The sequence below is a fragment of the Heterodontus francisci genome, chromosome 26, assembly GCF_036365525.1.
Source record: "Heterodontus francisci isolate sHetFra1 chromosome 26, sHetFra1.hap1, whole genome shotgun sequence".
Lineage (NCBI taxonomy): Eukaryota > Metazoa > Chordata > Chondrichthyes > Heterodontiformes > Heterodontidae > Heterodontus > Heterodontus francisci.
This window is the reverse complement of record NC_090396.1, coordinates 58,199,924-58,223,136: the sequence shown is the minus strand read 5'-3', so window position 1 is coordinate 58,223,136 and position 23,213 is coordinate 58,199,924. Positions and strand designations below refer to the sequence as shown.

Sequence of the window (23,213 nt, the reverse complement as noted above, 5' to 3'; positions counted from 1 at the left end):
GGGCCCTTAGTGAACCAGTGCACTCATTCCTGCTATCAGCAAATTCACGTTAGAAGCAACTTTTTGAAGAAAAATTGTCCTGACTTGTAACAAAGAAGAGGAATGTGATATATATCCCTCTACGACAAGATGCCAAAACAATGTGTAAAACATCTGTTCAACATTTTCTCTGAACTTGCTAAACAACTAATATTGAAGTGTAGATTTTTTGATCTTTGAAATAAGAATGATGCTAAAACAAATTCCACAAATGTTAATCATTGCATTCCATTCCCCCCCACCCCCCCCCCACCACCAAATTGTAAATTAATACTCACTCAAGGTGCTTTGAGCAAGACAGATTCCTGTCACTACATCTGTAAATTAGTACAGTTGCTGAAATCCATCATGTTCAAGGTGAAGAATAGGTTTTGAAACTTTACGGATTTAGGCAGATTGCAACAGAACTGCTCCAAGTATTTGCATCACCAGAGTCACAAGGTTGAGGGTGGTGTTTATGGTCAGCTCGTGTGTGACCTCCAAAAAGAGAGCTGCTGTCTCTGTGAAACCATCTGCAGAAAAGCAGAGCAAAAAAAAAGGATTCAAAAAGGAGCAAACTCTGCAAGGGCGGGTGACAAACAGCAGCACAAAGGAAAAGTAGGAACAGGAACTGGTGAAAGGTGTGCCTGTATCGATAAAGAGAAAAGAATTGTTAAATAAGCTCAAGTACTTGTTCATCAAAATCAAATTGGGAAATGAAATAATTCCATATAATAACAGTGGCTGTTGATCTTGTCCGGGTTATGATATGTTTTACACCAATATTAATTGTGAAACGACCAGGACTGAGATAAGCCTGTGATGTTTCCTTTTCTTCACAACAAACCTTGGAAATTCCAAAGCCCAGCCAAGCAGATAGGTGGGATTGACGGCAATGTTGTAACGGTACAGGGCCACATAGGTGTCATCTGTTGCCAGGAGGAAGAAAACAGACACAAATTGAAGAACGTGTGCCAGTCTGAGCCTGCATTGGATTTGCAGTGAGACTTATGATAGACCAGCATGAAACCCATTGCCAGACTGGAAAGTTTTCTACCCAATACAGAGGTTAACCCACTCCCATTCAGTGCAGAAAAAAGACATGCATTTTAAAAAGCGGCCAAAGAAAACAGGGAATTCTGTTCGCAGTAAGTGCGAGTTGATGCATCTTGTTAAAAAAAATATGAAAAAACTTTTAATAGAAGTAGACTCGGTTCTGTGAAAGAGCAGAGGATTTGGGGCTATAGCTTTACAGGACATTAAAGGCAGCACCACAGGTTGATAAGATGGATAAAATCTAATAAAATACTTAGTTTTATTTCAGAGATATAGAATATAAAAGCCAAGAGGTAATAATGAGCCTATATAACACCTTAATTAGACTTCAGTTAGAGAACTGTGTGCTGTATTGTGATAGCCGTTATCAGAAGGATTTTGAGGCTACAGTGAGGGTCCAACATAGAATCTCGAGGATGATGGTATGAAGAAATTCAGATATGAAGAAAGACTTGAAAAATGGAGTCCTTTTAAAAAAATATCACAGTTTATGGGATGGTATGATAGAAGTAATCAAAATTATGAAAGGATGGGACAGGATCGGTTGAAACAGACTCTTTCCAATAATCGAGGGAATCAAGAATGAAGGGCCATAGATACAAGATTAAAGATAAAAGATTAAAAGGAAAAACTTTGTTACACATTGAGTGGGCTGGATTTTAAGCGCACGCCGCTGCTCGGCAGCTTGCATGCGCCAACTGCGTGGTGGCTCATTTAAATATCTCGTTTGGCCCCCCCCACCCCCCAATCATGAGGAGGGGGCGGACTCTCCGATGCCAGCAGTGGCATCAGCTGCCTGTGTGCAGGCGCTGGTGCCATTTTCAAAGGGGAACCAGCCCCGCCAGCTAATTTAAATTTTTAAGGGAACCACCCCCCACCCCTCCCCGCACCGTTCAAATCAAAATTCTATTAACCCTTTCCCACTCCCCAAGTACAATGAAATTAAATATCTGCCCTCCCCCCCAAAACACTTACCTTTCAAAAATGACCTGTCCCCCCCTGCCAAAATGAACAAAGTTCACAATTCACCCCTTCCCACCATCCCCTACACGAATGAACAAGGTTTGACCCTGTTGCCCCCCCTACCCCCCCACACTAAAAATCTCAAGTTCCCCCTTCCCCACCACTACAGTGCATGCTTTCCCCAGAGGGGAAAGCCAGCCGCCGCTTTGAAGATCACAGCCCATTAGATCGCAGGTAAGTGTGTTTAAATGTATGCATTTAATTAATTACCGGGCCGCTCCCGGAACTATCTTCTGGCCACCCCCACCACCCCCCCACTCCTACCACGGAGCCCGACATCAGGGCTCCTGTAAAATTCAGCCCAGTGTGTGGAATTTACTCCAGGGTCAGTGGTTGAACAACAATATACATTTATAGAGTGCCTTTAACATAATGAAACATCCCAAGGTGCTTAACTATATTGAGGCAGTACCTACGGCAACATTTAAAGTTGGGTGGGATAGGTCGATGACAGAAAAGGGGCTGAAGGGATATTGTGGAAAAATGCAATTAAAGCTAATTGTTCACATGGAGGGTAAATGTTGACACAGACTAGTTGGGTTGAATGCCTGCTTTGTGTTATAACTTTTGCCTAGTTCTATGTATCACTCAAGGTGTGTATTCTAACTTCAGATTTTGTAATTCCAGAGCTTCCTCACTCACATCTGGTCCATTACCAAAACTAATTTCTTCCATCTCCACCTCTCCTTACACTACCCCGCCCCCACCCCCCCCCCCACTCCATCTTCCACACTGCTGCCGTTAGAACTTTAAGGCTCGAGTTTTACAATGCTCACTTTGCTGACCTCTACCTTTCACAAAGTCCAACTTATTACCATAGCCTGCTGCCCTCATTCACACTTGCACCAAAAACTCCACTTTTTCACTCAGTTAATGCCTGTCCTTGCAAAAGTCCACTCACTCTCTGTGTTTAAGTAACTTGTTTCCAAGATCCTTCTCCCTGCCTTTACATTCCCCCATGACCTGATCTCACCCTACATGAGAATACTCCTGCAGCAATATGACCATGTATGTATCCTCCATTCCTCACACACTGCATTATTCCCTGCAGTCTACTACACCACTGGCAGCAACTCCCTCAGCCACTTTTCTCTGGAAGTCCATTTCCTAAATAAATTCACCCTCCTCCCTTTTCCAAAGCCAATGAGAAATCTTTCTCTTAAACTGTGCTTTCACCTCTCCCTTTTTCTCATTGTCTACCTTTGCCCTCTGCTCTTTATGATGCTCCGAGATGCCTTTTCCCACATCAGGAACATGGTAGAATTGTAAAATGTTGTTTTTTGATGTAAGTGAATAAATACACCACTTTTGTGCAACTGCGTGAAACAGAGCAGTTTCAATCCCAGTTCTGTGCTGAGTTTGTTGATCACTGTCAAGCAGCAGTAAGGCAGTACAATTGACCTCAGAGTCTTGCACTAGGGAGCAGAGAAACTAGCCAGGGGTTCCCATTCCTGATCACTGTCCCATGGCCCTTGCGGGAAAGTGCGCATGTGAACACGGAGTGGATTGACTTTGGGTATGATGTTCCAATAGTCAAATAAAACCAAGATGCTTAATTATGTTGAGGCAGTAGCACTGCTAAGGTACACCAATGAAAAATGGTCAGTGGCCTAAGGTACCAGAGGGTCACAAAAAAGATTCATACCTTTTTTTGAAGGGAGGTAATACAATCAAAACGAACAAGCCAAATAAAAGTGGCACTACAGGTAGGAAGGATTTTAGAGAAAAAATAGGACTGAATTCCAGACTGAACGCCACTCTGCATACAGGTTTAACAAAGAGAAAATATTTGTCGGGTTTTTTGTTCTGTTTTCTGCTTGTAGAATGTGAAAATACATAAATATCAGCAAATACACTGGGTTTCAAGTATCGTCTGGATTTATACTGAGAACAGTTGATATAAAATACAAATATTCAAGTTGTTTGAATCAAGCCTCAGGTGATCAGTGCAAACACATTATGAAAAAAGATTGGAATTTGCTTTGACAGTATACCAGCACCATTAGTGATATACCTTTTTTTTATGTTGAAACTTTGAAACAATCCTTATTTTCATTGGGGCCAGTTTTGCTGCTTTCAGACTGCTACAACAGGCCGGAGACAGGAAATGATAGGGACATACCTGTCATTACAGAAACAACATTGTTGCCTATTTAAGAAATGCTATCAGCAGATATAATCATGCCAAAGGAGATGTTGATGTGTGAGAGACACTCCTCCCTTGCCCCAATTGCACCAAAGCGCTGATCTAAAACGTACCCGATCAACTGCCAGGAGCACATATTGAGAAATTGTGAACACTCCAGGCAGAAAATAGTGGAAAGTGCCCTCACAATTTCTGTGAATGGACTCCCCACTGGGAGAGTGTCGTTGTAAAATCGACACTCGAATGTCAATGCAAACCTGAATTTGTTTTCATTAAATAAAAGAATATTAAGGAGAGACATGTGATTCAAGTTTTTAATTGTTGAGGGCAGGGGGCTGTGGGATTGGTGAATGAATTGAACACAATACACTAGTTGAAGTCTCACAAGTGTAATGTAGTGTAATGGTGACTTCACCTTTACGAAACTGTGCCTATAAGAGACCAGGCCACATGCAACTGATGACATCATAAGGAGACACCACTTTGAGAGAGACACTCAACACATGACTTGCTAAGAGCACACACACACCAGTGAGGAAAAGACCTGAACCTGAGATCATACAATATAAATAAGTAAGACATTAAATAGTGGGTTGGATTTTGTGTAGGAGGCAGGGCTCCCAGCGCCGGGCTGGAAAGGTGGGGGGAGGAACACCACCTCTGTGTTTTCACACCCCCCAGGAGCGATCCTCCAGTCTTTTTAAATCAAAGTTTCAGGAGGCGTTATCCCACCTCCATGAGCTGCCAGCCAATCAGAGAGTGGTGGCCATTGCCAGTACTGCAGAGGCCTTGGACTCAGGACCAGGGCTGGCACCCTGGACAAGAGGTAGGTGCGGCAGGATCTCCGGGGCCAGTCCAGAAGCCCTGTCGAAGGGGGCTGGGGGGTTGTCTTGTAGTTCAGGGGGAGGGGGTCCCGGGGGATATACTTGTTCCTGGTGGGGATCCTCCATAGGCCACAAATTGCCCACGGAGGAGGGAAACCCGCACAAGCCTGCAGGGAGGATGCCTCGCTTTACATGGCGGAGGCCCCCCTCCCTCACTGGTAAGATCTCAATCGGCCTTTGGGTGAGAAGGCCATTGGCCAATCCCAGCCTCGGGAAGATTGCTTGGCGATGGACCCTCTTCCCCGTTGCCCCACCACCACCTGTCGCAATACTCCATGCTCCCTTCACTTTCGACACCGCCTCAAGGGACCACACAAAATCCAGTCCAGTGTGTATGTTGAATCTGATTGTAAAGCCTGTGATCATCATTTAATGAAGACTTAAGAACACAGCACAACACTACAACAAGTAATTTATAAAGGTTTAGCATATCTTCAGTGCTTTTGCACTCTACACATATATTTATGATCCAAGGATCCCATATGTCTTTTTAGCAGCCGTCATATGCACCAGCGAATGGCTGTCACTCTCTTCTCATACAGTACAAATTTGTTGCCTTCCCTTACATTGGTATACTTGCGAATTGTCCTGATACGAGCAAAACAAAAAGCTTCAACAAAATGTCTGTTTTCAGCAATACTCAAGTTCTGTACTACCAAATGTTTACTTGAATACCTGACCTCTGAAGCAAGATCACTGCCAGGCATCTTTCTCCCTTAACAAGATAAACACCGAGGACAATTGATCCCTTTAAGGGCATATTGTTTCCTGCAGCAATGGGCATTATGCTATCTACAGATGGTAGATACAGATCTACAGTGATCTGCATGGTTGCATATACAGACGGCACAACTGATGGATTACCCAGAGAGTAGTTAGAATGAGGAACCTGCTACCACATGGAATAGTTGATTGGGAATAGCATAGATGCATTTAAGTGGAAGTTAGACAGGCACATGAGGAAGAAAGGAGTTGAAGGTTATGCTGATCGGGTTAGATGAAGATGGATGGAGGCTTGTGTGGAGCAAAACCACCAGCATAAACCAGTTGGGCTAAATGGCTTTTTTTCTGTATTGTATATTCTAGGAAATGTTTATCGAAATGTGGTCATTATCCATTTATAGAGGGATAATCAACAGCTGATTACTGAGGTATAATATAATCAATTTACATTTATTTAACTCCTGACAAGTTTGGAATGGCAATTATGTATGAGAAGCTAATATGCAAGCCTATTGCTTGTCTCAGTTGGTGGCACTCTTGCCTCTGAGTTAGAAAGTTACAGCAAGCCCCACTGCAGGACTTAAATCTCCAGTGCAGAAGTGAGAAGTCCTGTATTGTCAAAGGTAGTATGCTGATTACTTGTTCTGCTCGTTCACTTAAAATTCCACAAGACTATTCAAATAACATTCCAACATCATTTTCTGAGGCAAACTTTTTTCTATATAGGAAAAGAATCTAACGTTTCCCACAGCGGCTCGCAAGTGTTAATAAAAATGGACCGCACCGTTCATTATGTACTTCCCTTTAGGTGATACATACTTGTTAAGCACTAAATATACACTTTTTCTGCCCTTTGATATATATCAAGTTATTATAAAAAACAATAACTGGCAAAATTCTAATAGATAAATTCTAATAGATTATCATAGGACCATTACCAGAGATTAGATTAAGGATATCCTTTGTACTCTGCCTTTTATCACAGTACTATAGAATCATGCAGCACAGAAAGAGGCCATTTGGCCCATTGCCCTTGTTCTGGCTCTTTGAAAGAGCCAGTTTCATTCGCCTGCTCTTTCCCATAACCCTGCAAATTTTTCCTCTTCATGTATTTATTTAATTATATGACTGCAAATTCTTTCTCTTGATCCTCAAAATGTCTTGAGCGGTGGAAATGTAGGACAAAGGTTTCACAACAATCCTTTCTAGAGATGGCAATAGCAGAGTGCTTAACTGCCCTATTGTAATTGGGATATCCTGAGGGTAAACTGTGTCATTCAGAAATCCGCAGTATCGCACAACACTCCCACACTGGCAAAGGCAGCTGATTTCCAATTCTATGTGAAAACCCCTCCCCTGAAGCACCAGCTGAAATTCCATCCTTTCAACGTGTGGAGGGTTTTCAGGTGCTGTATACTGGGAGCTGAGTAAATTATTGGTTGGGACCTGGCTTCTCTTTCCAGGGATCCATGGCAGATGCTAAATATGAAGTTACTTAAAAAGTAAACGTTCCTCAGTACATCGAGAAGTGTTTACCTCTGTATTTATAGCATAGCTCCCTTAACTTTCCCACCACAGAATGAAGCTGCTTGACTGACATCTTGCAGTTCTTCAAACTGGAAGGACATCTTTAGGCAGCATTGTAAATGTCAAGAACTTCCAGATTATCAGTTGTATGAAAAAAAGAGTCTGCGTATTTTTCTTTAAATCTTTCTTTGATGTTCAACGTTGACACTTTATTTCTATTACTTTGGCAAATTTGAACCATTTCTCGTCCACATTGTGATGAAATGGTGAAATTGTTCCATTTAATCACTCACATCACCAAATCTTTAGGTAGTATAAAAAGTGCATATGATTTTGAACTTTAACCCTTTAAAACTTTATTATTACCAATCTATCATTGTCTATCTATCTATTTAATAAAAAGCATGTGTCTGACATGGCTGCAGGGCGCACATCATTTTGATTGGTTTAAATTTCAAATTCACTAAACAAACTGTCTCAATTAATATCCATTCACGAAAAAGAACCTGATCACATACCACAAAAAAACATTTAAGTTGAGAAAAGATTTCTTGCTGTGACAGTTTTTCACTCCTCTCTTTTTTATTTCTCCCCCACCCCACCCGCCATTTTAGGGACAGCTGGGCCGGAATTTTACAGCCCCACCCCACCCCAACGAGCGGGCTGGTGGCGGGGTGAGGTGCGTTCTGACCCTCTTTTGCTGCAATATTACGCGGGGTGGCAGTGATGTGAACCGGCCCACTCGCCCCAGGAAATCAAGATCCTTAAGTGGCCTATTAACTGCCACATAGGGGCCTCCTCCTGCCGCTGGGGTTATTTTACCTTCAGTGGCCAGACTGCAAAGGACCCAAGAATCCTGCCTGGTAAAACCTGGTGGCCTTCTTGCAGGCTGGGATGGGGGGTGGGGGAGGGGGGTGGCCCTCCTGATCGGGCACCCCGTACCCCACGGAGGGCTGCCCCCAAAGCCCCAACGGCACCCAATGCACAACAGTACCCCCCCCCCCACTCCACTAACTGACCCCTCCCCCCCCACCCCACCTTGCCTCGCTGGGGCAAAGCCAATTGTCCCTGGCGAGGCCCTAAAGCTTATCTGAGTTCTGGGACCATCCTTCCTGTTGCTTCCATTGGCTGGGTGTAGTCGCAACAGTGGCCACCACTCCCAATGGCGCTGTCGGGACTAAGAGCTGCCAGCCTGCTGATTGGCCAGCAGCTCCATTAGGCAGGACTTCCTGCCTCAAGGTGGTGGAAGTCACACCCACAAGCAATTAAGAGCGAAAAATCTCAGCCTGGCTCCCCAGGCCCGGTGGAGCTGAGCTCACCACCAACTTTTCAGCCGGTGGATGGACCCTCCCACCCAATGGAAAATTCCATCCCTGATGTAGAATTGTTGCACTATCTGCCACTATGTCTTCCTCCTAGAAACTCTTGCTGGTCCTAGCCCTATCATGGGCCTTTCCTCTCTTACCAGTCTTCACCTTGCATTGTCCCAATTCCCAAAGCTCCCATTGTTGACTTATCCATACTTTTTGCGTCCAAGCTCAATTTTCCCAGACCATACAAACTATTTGTTGCTCCTTCAGTTCTGATGTTTGCCTCTCTGGCACAAATGACTCATCCAGTGATGTGCTCTACGAGACAGGAGATGAGGTGGCAATAAATTGACAAAGCAAAAATAAACCGCAGGACTGAGGAGACAAAACAGTTCATAGAAGTGAGAAAAGCAGAATTCAGGAGGACAAGATCAAGCATTAATGACAATTAAGAGAAAAGAATAAGAGAGGAAAGTACTAAGAACAGAGAGCAAAAACAGACCTATGAATATATTTTAGTATTTAGTATGTCACTCTTGCAATGATAAAACTAGTGTTAGGTACGCATCAACACAAAAATGCCAGCATAATTCTAGATAACGACATGTTCTGACTCCGGAATTCCCTAAATCAAAGCAGTGTACCACCCACTATAGGACCTGTCATAGGTTTGCAACTGGACGCAGTATAACTCCAGTCCATACCGTAGTCAGCCTCTGTCATGAATTTGTTTAATTTTTCTTCTTTTGATGGGGTTGATTTTCAGGACTAGCGGACTTTGGGCTCAGTGATCAAGCAGCCCACCCCATGTCATCAGTCACAGTCCTGAACCATTGCCATCTCATTGGGCCGGCTGCTCATGGGTTTTCACGATAGGCAGCACACCAAGTTATTGGGGGCGGGGAGAAAGGTTGGTTGTGTTGGGCCTGGCATCTATTTAAGATGAGCTTGCACCTCTTCAAGTCGTGAGTCTTTTCACTGTGCTGAAATTGTCCCGATTCTGAGATCTGGAGTGAGAGAGATACTACATTCAAGAGCACCAAGGTATAGTGACGCAGCAATGGAGGTCATTGTGCAGCGACTGAGGGATAGTAAATAGGTCCTCTTCTCCTACAAGCCACCAGGCATACACATGCAGCAAGTCAAAGGGAGGCGACAGAGAAAATAAAATGCCAGAACCATCAGTTCTAGGACACGTGTGCGATTCCACAAGAGTTTCAATTCCCTTATAATAACATCTTGCATTTATACAATGCCATTAACATAGTAAAACATCACAAGGCATTTTACAGGATTGGTATCAAACATAATTTGATATTGAGCCACATAAGGAGCTTTTATGACGGGTGACCAAAAGTGTTGGCAAACATAATAAAAACAAGAAATGCTGGAAGCACTCAGAAGGTCTGGCAGCATCTGTGGAGAGAGAAGCAGAGTTAACGTTTCAGGTCAGTGACCCTTCTTCAGAACCCAGTTCTTGTCTTTATTTCAGATTTCCAGCATCCGCAGTATTCTGCTTTTAATTTAGTGTTGTCAAACAGGTAGGTTTCCAGGAGTGTCTTAAAAGGAAGAGAGAGAGGCAGAGAGGTTTAGAGAGGGAATTCCAGAGCTTAGGGTCTAAGTAGTTGAAGGCACAATGCCAATGGTGGAGTGATGAAAATGTGGGATGTGAAAAGGCTTGGATGCTGGAATGCAGAGATCTCAGACAGCAAGGGTGAAAATAATGTCTGACTATCTTTATTTCTCAGCACTGGACCTTTGTATGACATTTTCCCCCTCATTCCCAAGTTGCTCAACAAATAAAGTGACATGTGCAAGCACAGTACTAGGTCCCCGCAACAGATGCCGACAGCTTTCTGTTTTTACCGGTATCAGATTGGAGGCATTTCAATCCTCTGCGGACTAGTTCACATTTCACACTGGAGCCACTTTTGTTTTCACATGCTCACAACGTGCTGCTTCTCCCTGGAGAGGACCAGGACCAGGGGAAATGGCAGCCTCCATCCAAGCCTTACCTTAACGGAGCAGAAAGCTTTTCAGATCTTTGGTGCATGGGGAGCTTTGGGGATGGCAAAGGCTACAGGCCATGTATAAAAAGACATGCACTTATATAGGGCCATTCATGACCTCAGGGATGTTCTGAATTGCTTTATAATCAATGAAGCTCTTTTGAAGGGTGCTCACTGTTGTAAGTAGAATACATGGCAGTCAAGTTGTACACAGCAAGGTCCCACAAACAGCAAAACGATAATGACCAGGTAGTTTATTTTGTAGGTGTTGGCTGAGGAATAAACTTTGGCCAGGACATCAAAGGGAACCCGCCCTGCTCTTCCATGGAATAGTGACACAGGATCTGTATTGCACTGGAGTGTCAGCCTAGGTTATGTGCTGAAGTCTCTTGAGTGGGAATTAAACCCATGACCTTCCGACAGTGGGACAAATTTATGGGTCCCTAGGGACGGGCTGGGAGGGATGGGGGCCCACAAAATTGCGTGGGAAGGCAGAGGGTAGAGTGCCCGTCGCCTTCTCAACTCCTTTGAATTTAGTCTGGGGCGGAGAAGGCAGAGGATGGCCTTCCCACCCAGAAGCCAATTGCGGGTCACTTAAGGGCCTCTTCCCACTGCCGCTGGTATCGAGGATGCCTCCATCATGTGAGGGGGGAGGGGAAGAGTTCCTCCTCTGTGGGCAATCTGAAAAGGCCACTGCTGCACCATTACACTCTCCTCTGCCCTAACTAACCCACACCACCTCCCCCATTCGCTGGGGCCTGCCTGACTGGCCTGGCAAGCCCATCCCACTTACCTGCAGTCCAGGGCTCCAAGACTGCTCCTGATCTGGTAGCTGCTGCAGTTCCAGCAGCGGCCACCGCTGCCCGTGGCGCTGCTGGGACTGCTGAGCTGCCGGACCTCTGATTGGCCAGCAGCTCTTGGAGGTGGGATCCCTGTCCTTAAAGGGATGGCAACCCTGGCACTTGGACAATTAATTGCCCAGCGCCGTAAGATGCAGCCAAGGGTCCCCAAAACGGCCGCGGTGGGGTTTCCCTCACCTCTTTGGGCCTGCCTAAACTGTTTGTACAAATTCAAAAAACTCAGGTTGCCCAGCATGTTAGTCATCTGACTAGCTGGTTTGACCATGTCCGTTTGTGTATTCGGTCATTTTAGCAGTCAACCTGGAATGTGAGCTCCCCCACCTTCAACATAGAGTTATAGAATCATAGAGTTTTACTGCACAGAAACAGGCCCTTTGACCCAACATGCCTGCGCCGACCATCAAGCACCCATCCAAAACTAACCTCACTTCCCCGCACTTGGCCTATAGCCTTGTATGTTATGGCATTTCAAGTGCTCATCTAAATACTTCTTAAATGCCATGAGTGTTCCTGCCTCTACCACCCCTTCAGGCAGTGTGTTCCAGATTCCAACCACCATCTGGATGACAAAATTTTTCCTCAACTCCCCTCTAAACCTCCTACTCCTTACCTTAAATCTATGCCCCTGAGTTATTGACCTCTCCGCTAAGGGAAAAAGTTTCTTCCTAACTATTCTATCAATGCCCCTCAAAATTTTGTATACCTCAATCAGGTCCCCCCTCAGCCTTCTCCACTCCAAGGAAAACAACCCTAGCCTATCCAGTCTCTCTTCATAGCTGAAATGCTCCAGCCCAGGCAGCATCCTGGTGAATCTCCTCTGCACCCTCTCCATTGCAATCACATCCTTCCTATAGTGTGGTGACCAGAACTGTACACAGTACTCCAGCTGTGGCCTAACCAGCATTTTATACAGCTCCATCATAACCTCCCTGCTCTTATAGTCTATGCCTTGGCTAATAAAGGCAAGTATCCCGTATGCCTTCCTAACAACCTTATCTATCTGTGCTGCTGCCTTCAGTGATCTATGGACAAGCACCCCAAGGTCCCTCTGACCCTCTGTACTCCCTAGGGTCCTACCATCCATTGTATATTCTCTTGCCTTGTTAGTCCTCCCAAATGCATCACCTCACACTTCTCAGGATTAAACTCCATTTGCCACAACTCCGCCCATCTTACCAGCCCATCTATATTGTCCTGTAATTTAAGGCCTTCCTCCTCACTATTGACAACACCACCAATTTTCGTGTCGTCTGCGAACTTACTGATCATACCTCCTATATTCACGTCTAAATCATTAATGTACGCTACAAACAGTAAGGGTCCCAGCAACGATCCCTGTGGTACACCACTGGTCACAGGCCTCCATTCACAAAAACAACCCTCACCCATTACTCTCTGCCTCCTTCCACGAAGCCAATTTTGAATTCAATTTGCCAAATTGCCCTGGATCCCGTGGGCTCTTACTTTCTTAACCAATCTCCCATGCGGGACCTTATCAAAAGCCTTACTGACGTCCATGTAGACTACATCAACTGCTGTACCCTCATCTACGCCTCTAGTCACTTCCTCGAAAAATTCAATCAAATTTGTTAGACACCATCTCCCCCAGACAAAGCCATGCTGACGATCCCTGATCAATCCTTGCCTGTCCAAGTGCAGATTAATCCTGTCTCTCAGAATCTTTTCCAATAATTTCCCTACCACTTACGTTAGACTCACAGGCCTGTAATTACCTGGTTTATCCCTGCTACCCTTCTTGAATAACATCCGAATAACATCTGGTGATCAAAAGTCCATTGTGGGTTGAATGTGAGGGAATGGCTGCTTTGTCTTTCCAAACACTGTCTGTTAATATGCAAATGTCTTTTTCCGCCAGGGCTGATCTGTTTAACAAGTCCTTTCTTCGCTCCAGCAACAATTTAAAATCAATGTTCATGACAAAATTAATGTGCCTCATTCTTGGCAGGTGGGGGCCGAGCATGACACTGACACATGCAGCTAAAGTGTTCTTATATTATTTGTGTACAAATATTACTTTAGAGAAATACAGATTGGAAAAAAAATGTTTATTTCTCGGAAACTAAAATGTCCCTAAAAAGACTGACGTGTAGCTGACCTCAGCAGAAGCGGTCGGTCCATCAGTCAGGGACAGACAGGCTCAGGATTTCTACCTTCCACTTGCACCATCTTGTGGTAGAACCAGAGGGTTACAAGCAACAATCGCGAAACAGACATCAAAGCCGCATTTTTTGCCACATCAAAGTATAAACCCGCCTAATACAAAGTATTAGGCAGCAATTACGGGAAAGGCCATAATAAATATCAAGATTTTGCAAGTGCAGAAAATTAAGCCCTGCTGTAAACACACTTGAGAAGTGAGTTCAACTAAATGTCATTCCGATTGATACATTGCTTGTGGACCTGGGTTTGTTCATTTCTTAACCTCTAATTACAACATGATGGGTATGTTCAAAATTAAACACTGGAATTAACATTTAAGCTTTTTAAAAAAAGTATCGGACAGCTGTATCCCGAATTGCGCACCAATCATAAATTCAGGATTATTTGTTACACCGCGAGATTATTCAGACTATTTAAAGATCGTATTTTTTTGTATGAAAATTCAAACTGGTGTTTCATTTTCACGATGGAAAACATACGAACTACCTTAATTCCTTCTATCCCATCTATTTCTGTTACTCTCCAATGCGAATGTATTAGTATTAAATGTCAAAGGGTTTGTTTTGAAATATAAACATTGGAACTCAGCCCGCAGTTTCCCAGCTGCGGTAAAATATACTGCGTTTATTGCAAGCGATTTGCGAAATGCCCTAAAACAGGTGCAAACATTCGCGGAACCGTTTTGTATCGTTTAACCTCATTTCCAGCGGATTTGGCGCTACTTGCTGCGAAATTGCAAGCTCAATGCTGTCGGGACACTGGTTATACCCCTGCCAGGTCCTTGCACCATGAACATTTTGTCTACGAACCAAGACAAACACAGTGCCTGCCTCTTTACAATGATTAACTGTTTCATGGTAACAGGCACACCGCGTCTATCAGCCAAAGCACTACAGGTGATTTTCTGATTCGTTATGCAAACCAGTCAGATAACCAGGGAATCATACTGCACAGAAGGAGGCCAATCGGCCCATCGTGCCTCTGCTAACTCTCAGACAGAGCTATGCAACTGGTCCCACTCCCCTGCTCTTTTCCCATAACCCTGTAATTTCGTTTCTTTCCAAACATCTACCCAATTCTTCTTTAAACATGACTGTTGCATCTACTCCCACCGCATTCCACATTATAACTCGCAGTGCAACTTTTTCTCCTCTCATCTCCACTCTGGTTCTCTTGCCAATTACCTTGAATGGGTGTCCTCTAGTTACCCACCCTCCTGCCAGTGGAAACAGTTTCTCCTCATTTATTCTATCAAAACCCCTCATAATTGCGACCTATAACCAGATAAAAAATTATGTGTCAATGAACACATCTCTTGGTCGTTCACGTCGATAAAATATCAGCACAAGACTCTGATCTTCTCAGGTAGATCGATTTTGAGATAGTTGCTCTATATGAATCGATTGATTTGAAATTGCAGCACTGTTGTATAATTTAAAAATAGATATATTGTTTGTACAGAAATCTCACTCATGTTCCCCTAATGATCTGAAATAAAAGGTCTTTTTCATCGCTCAGCGTCAATTTCATTAACTTGAATGCAAAGAGGATCATTTTTCATTCATAAACATTTTATCGAACAGTCCCAGTATTGGACACAGCTGATTGTCAGTCTGAATCCCGATCTTGGAACTAGTACATATTTAAAACTACACAAGCGCCAGCTTGTATTATGGTTAATTGCTTCATTGCTGTTCGATGGCTTTATACTCACTGGAGGGCGAATTTATTGTTATTCTTATACCTATCACAACTTTATCATTGTTGCCATCGAACGCCTTTGCTACTTAACAAACACAGTTAAAAAAGGAGAAACTCGCTGCCTTGAAGTAAGTTCAACTAAGCAGAGCATTTAACCTATGAGAAAGTCACCTTGGGAATATCTTCAAACAACGGTCTGGGAGATTTAAGGAACAGAAAAGGGGTTCTCGCCAGCGGGCATATTATCAGCAGTTTGCTGCAGCAGCTCCCAGATCTTACAATCTCTTTCATGTTTAGGATTTTGGCGCTGGGACCGTGTCACGATATTCCTAGGAATAACAATGAAAAAAATACACCGTCCAAAAATTAATACACTTACACCATTCGATCAATGATCGGTTAGCATTAGTGATCGGTACTGATAACACACACAGCAAGTAAGGAAGAGGAGGAAGGTCCAACTGCATAGACTCGGTGAGATTATCACAATTACGGACAGTACTTGTCGTCAGGCACTTCAGCCTGATGTTAGACTCCGCTCCTCCACCTGATCAATAGTACACAGAGCCATCAGCAGGGGCACTTTCACAATTAGCTGTAACCTTTCCTAATAAAACCATAAGGAGACACTGGGGTTCCCCAGTATCATTAAAACCAACAGAACCGTTCCCCTTTTAAGAGGGGCGTAACTATTAGAGAACTAAAGCAAATAAACCGAAGCACGTCAATGTGTGATTTCATCGACTTTATTTCCATTGCTAGCCATGTGGCTCTTGCCCCTGCTCTGATGTTATTCATATATATTTACATAGATAACCCTGCGGTTTTGCTCCAGCTACCAGTCCTGCAGGCAAGTGCATCGCCAGTTTCGAACAGTTGAAATCGACGCGAGAGAGACGGCGAGGGGGGAAGCAACCGAATGGTTTGTCGGTGATTGGCGAAGCGAACTGTCAGTTATCCGGAGCGCCGGCCTATTGGTGGAAAGGTGTGTTAGGGGCGGGGCTGCTGACCCAGCCGGCGCGCTTTATATCTTAGTGAGAGAAGTAAGTGGTGTCAGAAAGAGATGAGACACAGACCGCAACAGGCCAGGATATATATACATGTACCACCCACCTCCCCCCCAAAAAGTTACTGCAAACTCCGACCTAGCACAGGTACAGCCGCTGGATCTCAAATGACACACTCGCTGCAAACATTGAGCAGGTAACCTGGATTAAAATCAAGTCTTTTCTTCCACTCAACCACTGATTTGAGGTTGTTGTCACTGATGTCACCAGAGGCTTAAAATGTCTTTTGCAGCTATCCAGACAACCACGCAAGTAAAACCGATTTTGCATTAATTTGATTTGAGTGCTGTAATGAAGAGGGGTGGAGAATCGGGCAGTATAATAGATCTGTCAATGTGTTAAGAATTTCACATTTCTTCTGGGGGCTGGGGAATGAGCGGCGAATGTCCACACAGGGGGTGAAAAAAAAACCCTCCTCTCGGGGCAAACGACCTGACAAGCGGCGGCGTTGTTGCATCAGATGTATTTCGACTCCCGGTTTCGCTCTGCTGAGCACGGAAGCCAGCAGTTCAATCCCAGAATGTGAGTCTTAAATAATTTGGTTTTATAGCTGGGAGTTTGGGGGATTTTATTCAGAGATGCCGTCCGATTCGTTTAGTGTTTTTTTTTTAGCCCAGTTTTTTTAAAAAGTTTTGACAGGAGAGTCCCAGTTTAATCTTGTTTTGAACGTTTAAAAAAAAGAGCGGTCGAAGCCTTCCTTCCGCAGCACTCAGTTTAAGCCCATGTTGAAAGGGACGGGATAGTACTAAGGTTCCGGCCGAGTGGGAGCTCTGATCTACTCTGATCTGATCGAGCAATAAGTTAGCAGCTGAAGTAGGAAGTTCGGTATTTGCAAGGGCGTTAATAACAAAATTATATTTTGAAATTGGCATTACTGCATAGGAAAGGGAAAATTCTGCCTCGGGCCGAAAGATTTTCGTAAAACCGGTCCCGTCAATACCAGGATGAGGTTTTTTTTTCTGTTCTCACGCGTGGGATGAGTCATTCAGACAGCTTTCTGTAGACTGGTGTAACTAACTCGTCTTGAACACGGGCAGCAAGGCGGTTAGAAAGGGGGGGGGGGGGGGGGGAATGTGAATCAAAAGTGTCCGGGCAGCTGAAGTAATATCAGCACTTCAGTGTTTCACATACTCGGTGAACTCAAACCAATCGCAAGTCCCTTTTCTTGTCTTCAAAAGGTTTTCTATTTACACTCTTTGTACAAACTGCAGTCGAATTCCATGTCTAGTCTAAACAGCTGAGTTTGTCTGCCAGATAACACGTGTACCTGGGTGGGTAGGGGGTGTGGGTGGGGAGTGGGTGCTGCAAAAGTTGCAGGAAGGTACCGAATGAATCCGGACCAGAATTCGAAACTGGGCGGTTCGACATGAGTCACACGGCGTAAAAAACTCAAAGCAAAACCCACAACCCCAGACTGAGCTGCATACCAAGCACCCTCTTAACCTTCTCCAATCCACCCCATGCCTTCCTGCTCCACACATTTTATCCTCAAGCTTCCTAACTTTCCACTGGGAACCTCCAATTTCATGTCCTTCATCCTTTTACACTCTATCTTCCTACTCGAAACATTCGAACTACCCTCCCCCAATCCCCTCCTCCCCTCCTCCCACCACCCTATCCCCATTCCCCTCCTCCCACCACCCTAATCCCCTCCTCCCACCCCCCAATCCCCTCCTCCCACCACCCCCAATCCCCTCCTCCCACCACCCTATCCCCATTCCCCTCCTCTCACCACCCTATCCCCATTCCCCTCCTCCCACCACCCTCCCCTAATCCCCTCCCCCATTCCCCTCCTCCCACCACCCTATCCCCATTCCCCTCCTCTCACCACCCTATCCCCATTCCCCTCCTCCCACCACCCTCCCCTAATCCCCTCCTCCCACCACCCTATCCCCATTCCCCTCCTCCCACCACCCCTAATCCCCTCCTCCCACCACCCTCCCCCATTCCCCTTCTCCCACCACCCTCTCCTAATCCCCTCCCCCATTCCCCTCCTCCCACCACCCTCCCCCATTCCCCTTCTCCCACCACCCTCCCACTCCCTGTGCTTTATCCCTTGCAGCAATCTCCCTGAGACGAAAGTCACCAGTAGCCGGAATTGCTGCTGCAGTTTGCTCCCCCAGGCTGTAAGTAATGTATGGATTTGTATCTGGGCGGAAGCCCTGGTCACAGCCCGGCGCTGCTGTTCTAATCGGTTCTACAGCAACAAGTGCACAACTGCAAGTCCATGGAGTCAGCTGAGGAGCTACTGCCCTGAGCACCATCCCCTGATTACCAGGGCCTGGCTGCTTCCTCCTCCAGACAGAACCTCATTCGGACCGGGGCGGGGCGGGGGAGATTACCCGGGGGGTGATGAGGCAGCCATCGGGCAGCTGGGACAAGTACTGCTTTTGCATAATGGGGAAGGGCAAATGGGATTTGCGAAAAGGCACTGATTGGCATTGATGTGCTGTTAGGCGGGGAAAGGCGGAAGGCTGACGGTTGCTTGTTCAGCCTTGGAAGCAGATGGGAATCAGGAAGAACACAATGTAACAGATGGAAAGAGGAGAGCACCTTCCAAAGGCACTCGCTGACATTCCACAGTCTCGGTGTCATGCAGTCGCGGGCAGCTCAGACACAGTTATTAAGACAGGACTTTAACTTTTCACTGGAACTGGAGAGGCTGGCGAGTGTTCAAATTCAATTAGAAGGCATGCTTTACCGAGTTCGATCTCGCTGGCTATTTTAGTTCCCTTAAGTCCACTTCCTTCCAGTTTCACTGGTGTGCAGTAAAGGGGTGGTCACAAGTTCTTGACTGGATGGATTTTTAACTCTTTCGTTCGACTATTATATTTCCATCAGAGTAGCTGGCATAGATTGCGAAAACACTACTGGCAAATAATAAGGTTGGGACGCTGGCGAAGAAGGGGTTAGCAGCTAGACCAGTGAGAGAGAGAGCTGGGGCTGGGTAGGGGGGAGGTGGTGGCGAGAGAGAGAGAGAGTGGAGACTGCGATGGACGCCAAGGGAAAAGCTTACAACTGAGTTAGGAAAAAGGAATAGTCGGGGGAGAGAGAGCCAGTTTGAGAGTGGATAGGCATGGAGAGAGCACTAGAAATATCGCGTACAAAAGGGGTTTTAGAAACGGTAAGCAGGAATTGGACTCTGGAGAGAGAGATACCAGCAAGTGCCTTTGGACAGGAGAGGGTAGCAAGAAGGCTTGATGGAACAGTTGCATCGTATCACTGTTACCTCTCAGAATGGGGTTGAATGATCAGAATCTCCTTTCCCTGCTCGAGCCCCATGGCAGAACTTGGTCAGTTTTTCTGCCCTGTCTAGCAGGTACGGTATCACAGCACAAAACCACCCATAATGTGCACAGAGACAGTTAGGAGGACTGATGCAGAAATTGGCGAATTGATGTTGGTGCAGTGCACGGCGCTATAGTGAGGTTGATGCAGTGGGGAAAGGTTGTTCCCAGTCTGAATCCTGACTGTGGGTGGTAAGAATAACATTTGCTCCAAAGCCTGCTGTTTGCGGGCCTGATCTCCTGCTTACCCATGAGAAACGAATGCCTGGAGGTGGCAATGCAGACTAGTTTCTTCCACAGCAGGGCAGCATAAAACATGTCCTATCCACAATATATTCAACTCTGCATTATGAGCAAGATACTTTCTGCGCATGCTCTGGCTTGTCTTCAATGCAGATCCAACACGGCTCTCAACTGTTGAGGGTTATGAGGCACCGCTGACTACAGTGTCCTGCTTACCCAGCTCATTGGATTTGCATTGCAAATTCAACAGGAAGGTCCATCACTGAGTAGAAGTAAGAGGCATCAATGTTATGTGTGTGTGTATTTGACCGTAAGTTAAGTTCTACAACGATTCGAATAATGTACATTAGCACAATAAAATCAGCCTTCCACAAAGCATTCGTATGGGAATGGCATATAACTCCATTCAAAAATGAAATGAACAGATAAGAGATATCAAAGGAGTTTGCTGTCTGTAAACATTGTTGATTCATTGCGTTCTCACCCTTTCACTAATCTCTCTTCGTGATTCTCTTTCCGTACCTGACTTTTTTTCTCTACCGGTCTCATTCATGCACTCTTGTTCTCTTCCCGACTCTGTCCCTTTTGCACCTGTCCTTGTAAATGTTGTACAAGGCATTGGGTTTCATCGGCAAAACTCGGAGGTGAACAAGGAATTGGCTGAAAAAAAAGAACAGGGTTAAAGGAGTGATACCCAGGTAGGCAGGTATATTGAGTGGACTGCAAGAAATGGTAAAATAAAAGCAAAATACCGCAGATGCTGGAAATCTGAAATAAAAACAAGAAATGCTGGAAATACTCAGCAGGTCTGGCAGCATCTGTGGAGAGAGAAGCAGAGTTAACGTTTCAGGTCAATGACCCTTTATCAGAACTCACTGATCTGAAACGTTAACTCTGCTTCTCTCTCCACAGATGCTGCCAGACCTGCTGAGTATTTCCAGCATTTCTTGTTTTTATATGCAAGAAATGGTAGCTGGTCTCCTTCTGTTTCTAATAGACATATTACTAATTCTGTTTGCACTGGCTGGAGGGTTGGTCACCAAAGGGCACAGATTTATGATTGACACAAAAAAAATCCAGGGAGGCAATGAGGAGGATTTTCTTTTAATAGATAAAGTTTTTATGATCTGGAATGCACTGCCTGGAAAGATGGTGGAAGCAGATCCAGCAGTAATTTTCAAAAGGAAATTGGATGTATACTTAAAAAGAATTTGCAGGGCAATAGGGAAAGAAGAGGAGAGTGGGACTAATTGATAGCTTTTTCAAAGAGTTGATACAGACATGATGGGCTGAGCTGTCTGATTCGATATATGCAGATGTTCTAAACTGGGAAAGGGACGAGGGAACATACGGCCCCACAAGCCTGTTCCATCATTCAATATGATCATAGCTGATCTTCAGCCTCAGCTCCACATTTCTGGCTGCTTCCAATATCCCTTGATTCCCCGAGAGACCAAAAAACTGTCTGTCTATCTCAACCTTAAATATACTCAATGATGGAGCATCAACAAACCTCTGGGGTAGAGAATTCCAAAGATTTACAACCCTTTGAGTGATGAAATTTCTCCTCATCTCAGTCCTAAATGATCAGCCCCTTATCCTGAGACTGTGCCCCCATGTTCTACATTCCCCAGCCAGGGGAAACAATCTCTGTGTCTATCCTATCAAGCCCCTTCAGAATCTTGTACGTTTCAATGAGATCACCTCTCATTCTTCTAAACTCCAGAGAGCATAGGCCGAACTTCTCATCCTAGGACAACCCTCTCATCACAGGAAATAATCTAGGGATCTAGGTGTTCTAGTGCATGAGTCACAAAAAGGTAGTATGCAGGTACAACAAGTCATAAAGAAGGCTAATGGAATGCTATCCTCTATTATGAGAGGAACTGAAAATAAAAGTAAGGATGTTACGCATCAGTTATACAGGGCATTGTTGAGACCACATCTCAAATACTGTGTACAGTTTTGGTCTCCTTATTTAAGGAAGGATGTAAATGCATTGGAGGTGGTTCAGAGGAGGTTTACCAGATTGATACCTGGAATGAGTGGGTTGTCTTATGAGGAAAGGTTGGACAGACTGGGCTTATTTTCACTGGAGTTTAGAAGAGTGTGGGGAAACCTGATTGAAGTATGTAAGATCCTGAATGGTCTAGACAAGGTGGATGTGGAAAGGATGTTTCCTCTTGTGGGTGAGTCCGGAACTAGGGGACACTATTTTAAAATTAGGGGTCGCCCTTTTAGGATAGAGGTGAGGAGAATCTTTTTCCTCTCTGAGGGTTGTGCAACTTTGGAACTCTCTGCCTCAGAATGTGGTGGAGGCGGGAACATTGAATATTTTAAGGCGGAGTTAGATAGATTCTTGTTAGGCAAGGGAATCAAAGGTTATCGGGGGTAGGTGTGAATGTGTAATTCGAGGCACAAACAGATCGGCCATGATCTTATTGAATGGCGGAGCAGGCTCAATGGGCAATGACATACTTCTGCTCCGAGTATGTATGTTTGTATGTTAGTGAATCTTCGCTGTACCACCTCCAAAGCAAGTATATCCTTCCTTAAATATGGAGGCCAAAATTGCACACAGTACTCCATATGTGGTCTCACCAAAGCCCTGTACAATTGTAGAAAGGCTTTCTTATTCTTGGACTCCAATTCCCTTGCAATAAAAGCCAACTGCCATTTGCCTTCCTAATTGCTTGTTGTACCTGCATGGTAATTTTCTGTGTTCCTTGTACAAATACATGCAAATCTCTCTGAACATCAACATTTAGAAGTTTCACGCCTTTTAAAAAAATACTGCTTTTCTATTCTTACTATCAAAGTGAATAACCTCACACTTCCCCACCTTGTTTCTCTGTCACGTAACCTGTCCATATCACTTTACAGCCTCTTTGTGTCCTCCTCACTGCTTGCATTCCCACCTAGCTTTGTATCATCAGCAAACTAGGTACATTATTTTGTTTCTTCATCTAAGTCATTAATACGGTTCTATCTGTCCCCGGTTTTGCGAAGGATGGGCCTGGTCACATTGCCGCGGAACGCTCCTTGCAGTTGGGCGGTGCCGTACCACCTATCCTTCGTGGAGTAGTTTCTGCGGGAAAACACTTTTGACCACCGGTCCATCAGGCAGTGGTCTGCACGGAATGTCCTCAAGGCCCTACGGGAAAAGGAAACGGTGGAT

General features: G+C 44.9%; 1 protein-coding gene across 4 annotated transcripts in view; it reads left to right on the top strand.

Annotated features, from left to right (window-relative positions):
- The window catches only part of LOC137384376 (inward rectifier potassium channel 2), a 211,211-nt gene that overhangs the window by 179,044 nt on the left and 8,954 nt on the right, over positions 1-23,213 (top strand). The window contains exon 1 of one of the 4 annotated variants that reach the window (XM_068058327.1): positions 16,332-16,423. The exons of 1 other annotated variant lie outside the window; for it this stretch is intronic. The gene's annotated coding sequence lies outside the window, so the exon portion shown is untranslated. Of the gene's footprint in view, positions 1-16,331; positions 16,424-16,474; positions 16,642-16,937; positions 17,028-23,213 lie in introns of those variants that run through there. 2 more of the 4 variants (XM_068058325.1, XM_068058328.1) reach the window with 2 other exon arrangements.